The 7752-nt window shown below is 44.8% G+C and overlaps 2 non-coding genes across 2 annotated transcripts; one reads left to right on the forward strand and one right to left on the reverse strand.

The window, feature by feature from the left end:
• Nucleotides 1-5574: 5574 nt before the first annotated feature.
• On the reverse strand, nucleotides 5575-5646 carry TRNAA-AGC (transfer RNA alanine (anticodon AGC)). Its single transcript has one exon. It is a non-coding gene; the product is annotated as a tRNA-Ala (tRNA).
• Nucleotides 5647-7600: 1954 nt separating this feature from the next.
• On the forward strand, nucleotides 7601-7672 carry TRNAA-AGC (transfer RNA alanine (anticodon AGC)). Its single transcript has one exon. It is a non-coding gene; the product is annotated as a tRNA-Ala (tRNA).
• The last annotated feature ends 80 nt before the right edge of the window (nucleotides 7673-7752 follow it).

Here is a 7752-nt window from a genome sequence, read left to right on the forward strand (position 1 = left end):
TTGTGTACAAAGAGCGGAGGGATGAGAATGTTTTTGGACAGAAACAGTACTTTTCCTACATCCAGTAAGGAGGAGAGACCTATTTTGGTTGCACCAGAACACTGTGGATTCACCAACCCCCTGACTCCCACCCCCACGTTTCTCAACTTTGGAAGCAGAGTGATTAGTTCTCTTCTGTGGAGGACCCCACTTTACTTGCTTGGAAAGCGTCACGACCCGTTGCTTGCTCCTTCTGGTGACTGTACAGGATAATTTCTAGCTGAAGATAGAAGGGTGGGGAGGGAGGGGGAAGGGACTGTCACCAGGAAGGTTTGTTTCTCCTTGGCCTGCAGCTAGTGCATTGACCCAGGCACAGTTGAAAAAATAATGCCCTTTAAGAGATAACTGACTGAGAATCTCATCTGTTACTTTTTCTTCCTCTTTCTGTTTTCTCTTTCATGCCTCTGCAAGATATTGCCAGTGGAATCGAGTCCTCGGGCTTGATGTAACTTTGTCATCCCCAGTTCCAGATCTTTCTCTTTTGTTTCCTTCAATCAAATATTCCTTGGGAAGACAGACATCATCAGTAACGATGAGGCCCGTGGCGTTGAGATGGGTCAGGAGCAAAGGCAACCCATGCAGGGTATGAACCAAACTCTGATATAAACAGGGCAAAGTGAGTAAATTAATTCAATGAGAGGAAAGTGAGGAAAGGCTGTCCGTGTGTGGTTTAAGAGATGGAAGGGGAAGGGCAGGAATGCACTCGACCGCTGAACTACACTGCCTCATAATCCGAGAAGTTCAGAAACATACCTGTCTCTGCTGACTTCCATTAGTTGTTACTTGTTCCCCATGAAATGAGTGTAGACGTGGAAATAAGGACTTAAAAATGCTGGGGAATCTTTTGATGGCTTTCACCCCCACGTGCATACCCAGAGGACCTGGCTCACCTAACAGTGTGTGGGTCTAATGGGGGCTGTCCGCCTGCTCAGTGAATAGAACAAAGAGAGGGAAACAGACTAGTACAGGGGAGCAAAACTTCACCTCTACCCATCCGAGGTTCTCAACTGGGACTCTAACCAAAAGGTAGATGAATAAGAGAAAAACAGAGTTTATTAACGTGTGAAGTATATATCGTGTGGGATTAACCTCAACAAACAGTAGCTGAAAACATCAGCTTAGAACTTCTTAGCATCTTCTACAAAGAGCAGGAAATTTTCAGAGAAACAACAGGACCAACAGGACTGAGGAAGACAGTTTTAGGCGATAAGGGCAGCAAGGCGGAAAGTAAAGACATGGCAGGAAACTAATGGGGAAAAGGTCTGTTTGCAGCTTCGTCTGGTGCCTCTCCAGGCTGGTACATGTCCATCTCCTGTAAACAGAGACTTTAGATCCTGACTTCAGGCAGAAAGGGGAAGGGTAGAGAGATATTTTGTGTTTGCTGCTTCTTAACTGCCTTCTGGTCAAAGTAATTTTTATGTCAAAGTGGAATATTTTAGGTGACATATTTTGGTTTACTTCACTAGTCACGTGTAGTGGGACCATATTGTGGCACATGATATTTTAGGGTTAACTTGTCAACTAACCCAAAAGCATATGAAAACCTGAGAAATTATGTTTTTTTCGTATCTTGTTATATTTAAGTGTTCAGGTCTATTTTTAAAAATTTATAGTTTAGGGGAGTCTGGGTGGCTCAGTTGGTTGAGCATCTGACTTGGGCTCAGGTCATGACCTCACGGTTCATGGTTTGAGCCCCACATTGAGCTCTGCACTGACAGTGCAACACCTACTTGGGATTCTCTGCCCCCTCCCTCGCTTGGGTTTTCTCTCCCCCTCTCTCTCAAAAATAATAATTAAACATTTTTTAAAAACTTTTAAAATTTTACAGTTTAACATTAGTAGCTAATTGGAATTTTAAAATTATACATATGTTTAAAATTTTTTAATGTTTATTTATTTTTGAGGGAGAGAGAGACAGTGTGTGAATGGGGGAGGGGCAGAGAGAGAGGGAGACACAGAATCCGAAGCAGGCTCCAAATTATATATTTTTTAAAATTTAATTTATTGAAGACTAAATTAGGTTCATTTGATGGTTTTCTTTTTCTTTTTCTTTTTCTTTTTTTTTTTTTTTTTTTGTCAAAAAGGTGGTAGTATCTCAATAGGATGAGGATAGAAATGATTGCAAAAAATGCAGACCAAAATTGGTCCTTCTGGTTTTAGGTGGACATGTGATCTTTCATAGGTTAAGTTTGGTTTTGTAGTTTTCATTGATGGTGAGGTGCTAATGGGGTTATTTGCAGAAACGTGTTGGCTGATCAAGGAACAAAGCCATTAGAACTTAAGTTATGTTAACACCAAAACATAAAACAAATTCAAAATAAAAAGAGCTCTTTGAAAAGAAGACTGAATTAAAAAGCTATGGGGGCAGATGTTCAATATTTTACATAAGAACGTTAGTGATCCAGGCTACTTTTATAAAATGCTACTTTATTAAAAACTGTAATTGCCAAGACATTAACGAAATGTTGCATCAAAGATATTGGCCTAGAAATGTCGAATGAATATATGGCAAAATAAAATAAAATGATTTAGTATCCATAATAAGGAATACCAAGAAGGAAGTTATTGATGTCAGTGAATGAAATTGGTTTTCAGATCTGAATCTTTATGACCTTGGTTGTCATCTGCTTTCCATTTTTATTTTAAGTTATTGATTATTTTCTCAAATTTTTATTTAAATTCTAGTCAACATTTTTAGTATTCTAATCTCAGTAGTTAACTTATCCTTCATTTAAGAATGGTTCATACTGTTCTTTCCTGGAGCCCTGAAAAGCTAGACATTCCAGACAGGGACAAAACTCTACCAGTAATGGTAGGTTCGCTGCAAGACTGTTTGGCAGGAGGGAGAATTAAAAGGCTCAGTTCATTGTGCAAATGGCCAGTGATGTTCAACAATTTTCCCCATGTCACCAGTGAAACCAAGATGGCCTAATGCCAAGTAGTTTCTCATAACAACATGCACACCACAGTGACACACACACACACACACACGTACGCACGCGCGCGCACACACACACACACACACACACACTATAGAGATTCTTCTGGGTATTTTCACTGTGCCTATGATTGGCCATCACCCCACATGCACACGCATATAACATTCAAGGTAGGAATGAATGAAAAAGGGTGTTGCTGAGTAGCATACTGGAATCCCCCCCACACACACTTCTTGAGATTTTTCCAATTACACTTTAGATTTTTATTTTTTAATTTCTAAATGAAATCACAATCAGAATAGATCAGGCAACATAGCACAGTGCAAGGATGTATGATAGTCCCATTTGCATCACCAAGTTTTGGTAACAAGCTCTTTATTAGAAAGGGGGACATATTAGAAAGGGGGACGTATCACAAAGTCTGGGAGACAAGCCGATTTTGATGGCACTCTCATGATTGTGTGTGTGTGTATTCAAGCATCTGGAGTGGAGAAGCCTGAGCCAGAGACCAACTTCTGCCATGAAGGTGGAGACAATGACCTGAGAGATGAGAGGAACAGGGGAGAGAGACAGGGATAGGATATTAGGAAGACGTGAGGATCACAGGAAGAATGTTCCAGGAAGAATGTGTAAGCGGCAACTGACGGCTCCATCAGAAGAAAACAAAGTCTTTCATATAATTCATTTATACTGTAGATTTCAAGAACGTGGTCTTGCTAAAGTTTAAGAATCATTGTCATAAGGAAATTATCTTCTCAGGACTCCGTAATAGATACAAACATATAAGTCATTTAGAATTTTCTTTAGTATGCCTTCGATTATTTATAACAATTTGAGAAACCCACAGCATTTACAGACTGTAGTGTGGCATAAAAACATTTCTGTCTTCTGAATAACTACACATTTATAATATGTACAGAATTAAAATTAATGAAGACATTTGGAGGAAACAATAAATGCACGTGATCTTAGGACCTATGTTTGGCTGAATCGCCGGGTGTGCGGGATGGGTGGACCCAGAGGGCCTCAGGTCTCGGGAAGAGTGGACAGCACGTCTTCTGCGGCTTGGATGTTGAGGATGTTGTGTGCAACCCGGAGGCATGGGATTGCTTGGGGGCCCTTCTTGCAGGAAAGGAGCGTTTACTTTGGGTGGAGCATGTTTGCTAGAGCCCGTGTGAGTTAGTACACAGAAAACTGGTGATTTTGCGTGACTCTCCAATGTCGCCCTAATTTACGGGGCCCCGGAGGGCGGGGCAAGAGATACAAGGTTCCCACAGTCTTGAAGAAGAGCCTTCATAGCACCTCTCGATTCATACAGTGGTTTGGTTTCCTGAGAGTGGCTCATTATCTGCGACAAACACTGAATTAGCCCACAGCAAACCAATCACCTCTTTCGTGATCAACGATAGAAGCTCTTGGGCCACCTGCCTGGCTCAGTCGGTACAGCCTGGGCTGCTTGATCCCCAGGTTGTAAGTTCAATCCCCACCTTGGGTGTAGAGATAACTTCAAAACTAAGTTAGCTGCTCTTTCCCTCAAATCTCTTGCTTCGCATTCAAGTCTCTCCGTGCAATATTTTCTCCTGGTTTAGGTCAGGCATAAAGACTATTTTACTTTATAAACTGGGTTGTATGATCGAATTCATATGGATTTACCAAAGTTACTATGTTATCAGGACCGTGGATTGAAAAATTGTGGAGAAAGGTCCAGTCGCCCCACAAGCAAAAGCAATTGCCCTAAATCGGGGGAGAAGGTGAGCGGCTTCTCTGATTCTCCTGTAAGTGCTCATGGCACCTGCCGTCCGTCTTCTCTTACAGCCTTTCCAGGAGGCCGTGTTCTGCCAGCTACGCGGAGTCTGAGCTCAGGACCAGTGCGAGGGGGATGTTTCCCCCACTATGCCCCCTTCTCTTATTTTGGAATCCAAACAGGGCAGGGAGAGCAGCAAGTGCTTGCCATGAGTGGCTACCTTCGGTGTCCTTGAACATCTCGCTCTCGGTCTTTCAGGGAATGAGCGGCCTAGGCTGGCTTCCCCCCAGTCTGTCACCCGACATGTCATCAGGGCCAGCCGCAGTCCCTGACCAGGGCCCAGCAGATTATGCAGCCAGCCGGGCCACCTTTCATCACTGGGCAATCCCGTGTTTTTTGTTGCAGAGTGGAAACCTTCCTCTGAAGGTACCGAAGCAGGTTGACTTTTTCAGATTTTCTAGGCCTTTAATTTTAAACTTTCCCTCAAATCCAGGAAAACCCTGTTGACTTGGCTCCTGATGTTCGAGGTGCAGGAGAGGCTAGGTGGGTATGGTTTCACTGTCTTAGCAGATGCCCTTTCCGGTCAGAGGGTTTCCTGCTTTTGGAACTCTGACTTTCCCAACTTAGTGATGGCGGAGTGAAGACCTTGGAGTAATGCAGCGCTGGTTGCCGAGAAGGCTGACGTTGAGTGAATGAGCACGAAGTTCTACCTTGTGTTCCAAAGTGGCTAGAAGGTCGCCAAGATAGCATCCTCCTCCTAGGAGGATGGAGACTTGCAGACAGAAACCTGGATTTTTTTCACTCCAGGATCAAAAGATTCCCTCTTCGACAGGGATGTAAGAGCCTAGGGAGTGGAGGTGCTGGGGATTGAACCTGGGGCCTCGTGCATGCTAAGCACGCGCTCTACCACTGAGCTACACCCCCGTTGTGGGCACACCTTTTTCAGAAGCATTTTCACCGCAGCCATCTACCCTCTGGGCGTCCTGAGGACACGAAGCTTTGAGCGCCGACAACCTTACACACGACTCCTTATTTCGGGGAACCCCCTAGACGGCGTCTCTTGTGCAGCTGCGTGAGGATGAAGGTGATGGTGCTCGAGTGAAAGACACCCTTCCCGAGACCCGCTCATGCTCCTCAGCCCGCCCTGACCTTGGGGCCCCTCAAAGCTTCATGAGAAGACGGCAATGAGGAGCCGGGTCATAGGTCTGCCAGCACAGAAGCACAGAAACAGTGCTGCCCTAGTGACAACGAGGAGGGCTAGTCTCCTATCTTAATTTCTCTTTTTTGAAGATTTATTTATTTGAATTCAAGTAAGTTAACATACGGTGTAGTCTTGGCTTCAGGAATAGAACCCAGGAATTCATCACTTACGCACAACACCCAGTGCTGGTCCCAGCGAGCGCCCTCCTCGATGCCCATCTCCATCTGGCCCATCCCCCACCCACCTCCCTCCCTCATCCCTCAGTTTGTTCTCTATCTTTAAGAGTCTTATGGTTTGTCTCCTTCTCTGTTTTTATCTTATTTTTCCTCCCCTTTCCCTATGTTCATCTGTTGTATTTCTTCAATTCCACGGGTGAAATCATATGATATTTGTCTTTCTCTGACTTATTTATATGTATACATACCATCTTTTTGCGTGTCTTTATCCATTCATCAGTCCATGGACATTTGGGCTCTTTCCATAATTTGGCTCTGTCTTAATTTCTTAATACAGATCCCCGCTAGCAGGAACCAAGGCTGCTGGAGGAAGTTGCCGTCGCCCCAGGGCTGGGGCAGGGGAATCACAAGAGGACCCTAGACCATGTCTCTGTGCCCGAATGTAAGGAAGTGCTCAAAAGATGACGGTAGGCTCCAAAGGACACGGGGCCTCTAGAGAAATGTTGGAAGCACTGAGCATTAAAGTGGAAAAGGAACAATGAAGGAATGTAATCTAATGGATACAATAAGAAACCCGAGTCTATACTGGTAAGAAAGAGAGAGAAGAGAAAGCTTTCTTTAGAATGGCTTGTGCGTTGCTACGTGTGGAACCACGGATCCTCATGTGTCTTCAATGGAAGTGGCCCTGAGTTCAAATGACGACCCACCTCCTCTCTGGGCTGGAACAACTTCGCTATGAGTTTTGGTGTGTTCTGTACGAAGGGGCTTATAAAGAGCAAATTCATTTCTTTCCTTCCTTCAAGTTCCCCTGGAGAGCATTTTCTTCTGAAAGAGCCTCTATGTACGCAGGAGTGTGTTTTCTAGTCTACTTTCCTGTCTTCTGTCCTTCCGGCTCTCAGAACGAGACGCAGCGTCTAGACAGAGTGAGGACCCCACCTCCCTAGACACAGATGTTTGGCACAGCAATTTAGGGAAGAAGTGACAGACACACTCTGCTCCTCATTTCGCACCAATATTGTGAAGTACTGACTCCACATTGTCTCCCAACCTGGACCTCACTTTCCTGAGTGGCCTCACCCTACTGGTTTGTCCTTTTTTTCTTTTCTTTTGTTCTGTTCTGTTCTGTTTTGTTTGTTTTTCGCGCTTGATCCTATACAGGTACTGTTTTTGTGTATCCCCCGCACCACTTTTCTTCTGAGAGCTCTGCAGATAGGAGGGAAGGAAACTGAAGAACCAAGAGAATGTTCCATCCTGAAACTCTCCTTGGTGGTGGACAGGAACTTTCACTCAGGAAGTCGGCTGCCCGCAGTCCTCTGAGGGTCAGTTATGAGGCTAATTGTGTTAAGGGCTTTGCAGGTTGGAATGCAATGTGTCCTCTCTCGAGTGCGTCTGAAGCAGCAGGGTTGTATGCAGTGGGTCCTGAGCTGTCAGCTTAAATCTTGGTGCACCTGCAGATAATAGGGGCGACCAGTATGGTGGACGCCACAGGATTCCACCAGGAGGGGGTGTAGCTCAGTGGTAGAGTGCATGCTTAGCATGCACGAGGCCCTGGGTTCGATCCCCAGCACCTCCATGCTTCCTTCCTGCAGGCTCACTTTTGACCGAACTCCACACTGATCTGAATGCCAGGACAGGCATACCACTGACAGAAGA

Source organism: Panthera uncia, assembly GCF_023721935.1.
Source record: "Panthera uncia isolate 11264 chromosome B2 unlocalized genomic scaffold, Puncia_PCG_1.0 HiC_scaffold_25, whole genome shotgun sequence".
Taxonomy (NCBI): Eukaryota; Metazoa; Chordata; class Mammalia; order Carnivora; family Felidae; genus Panthera; species Panthera uncia.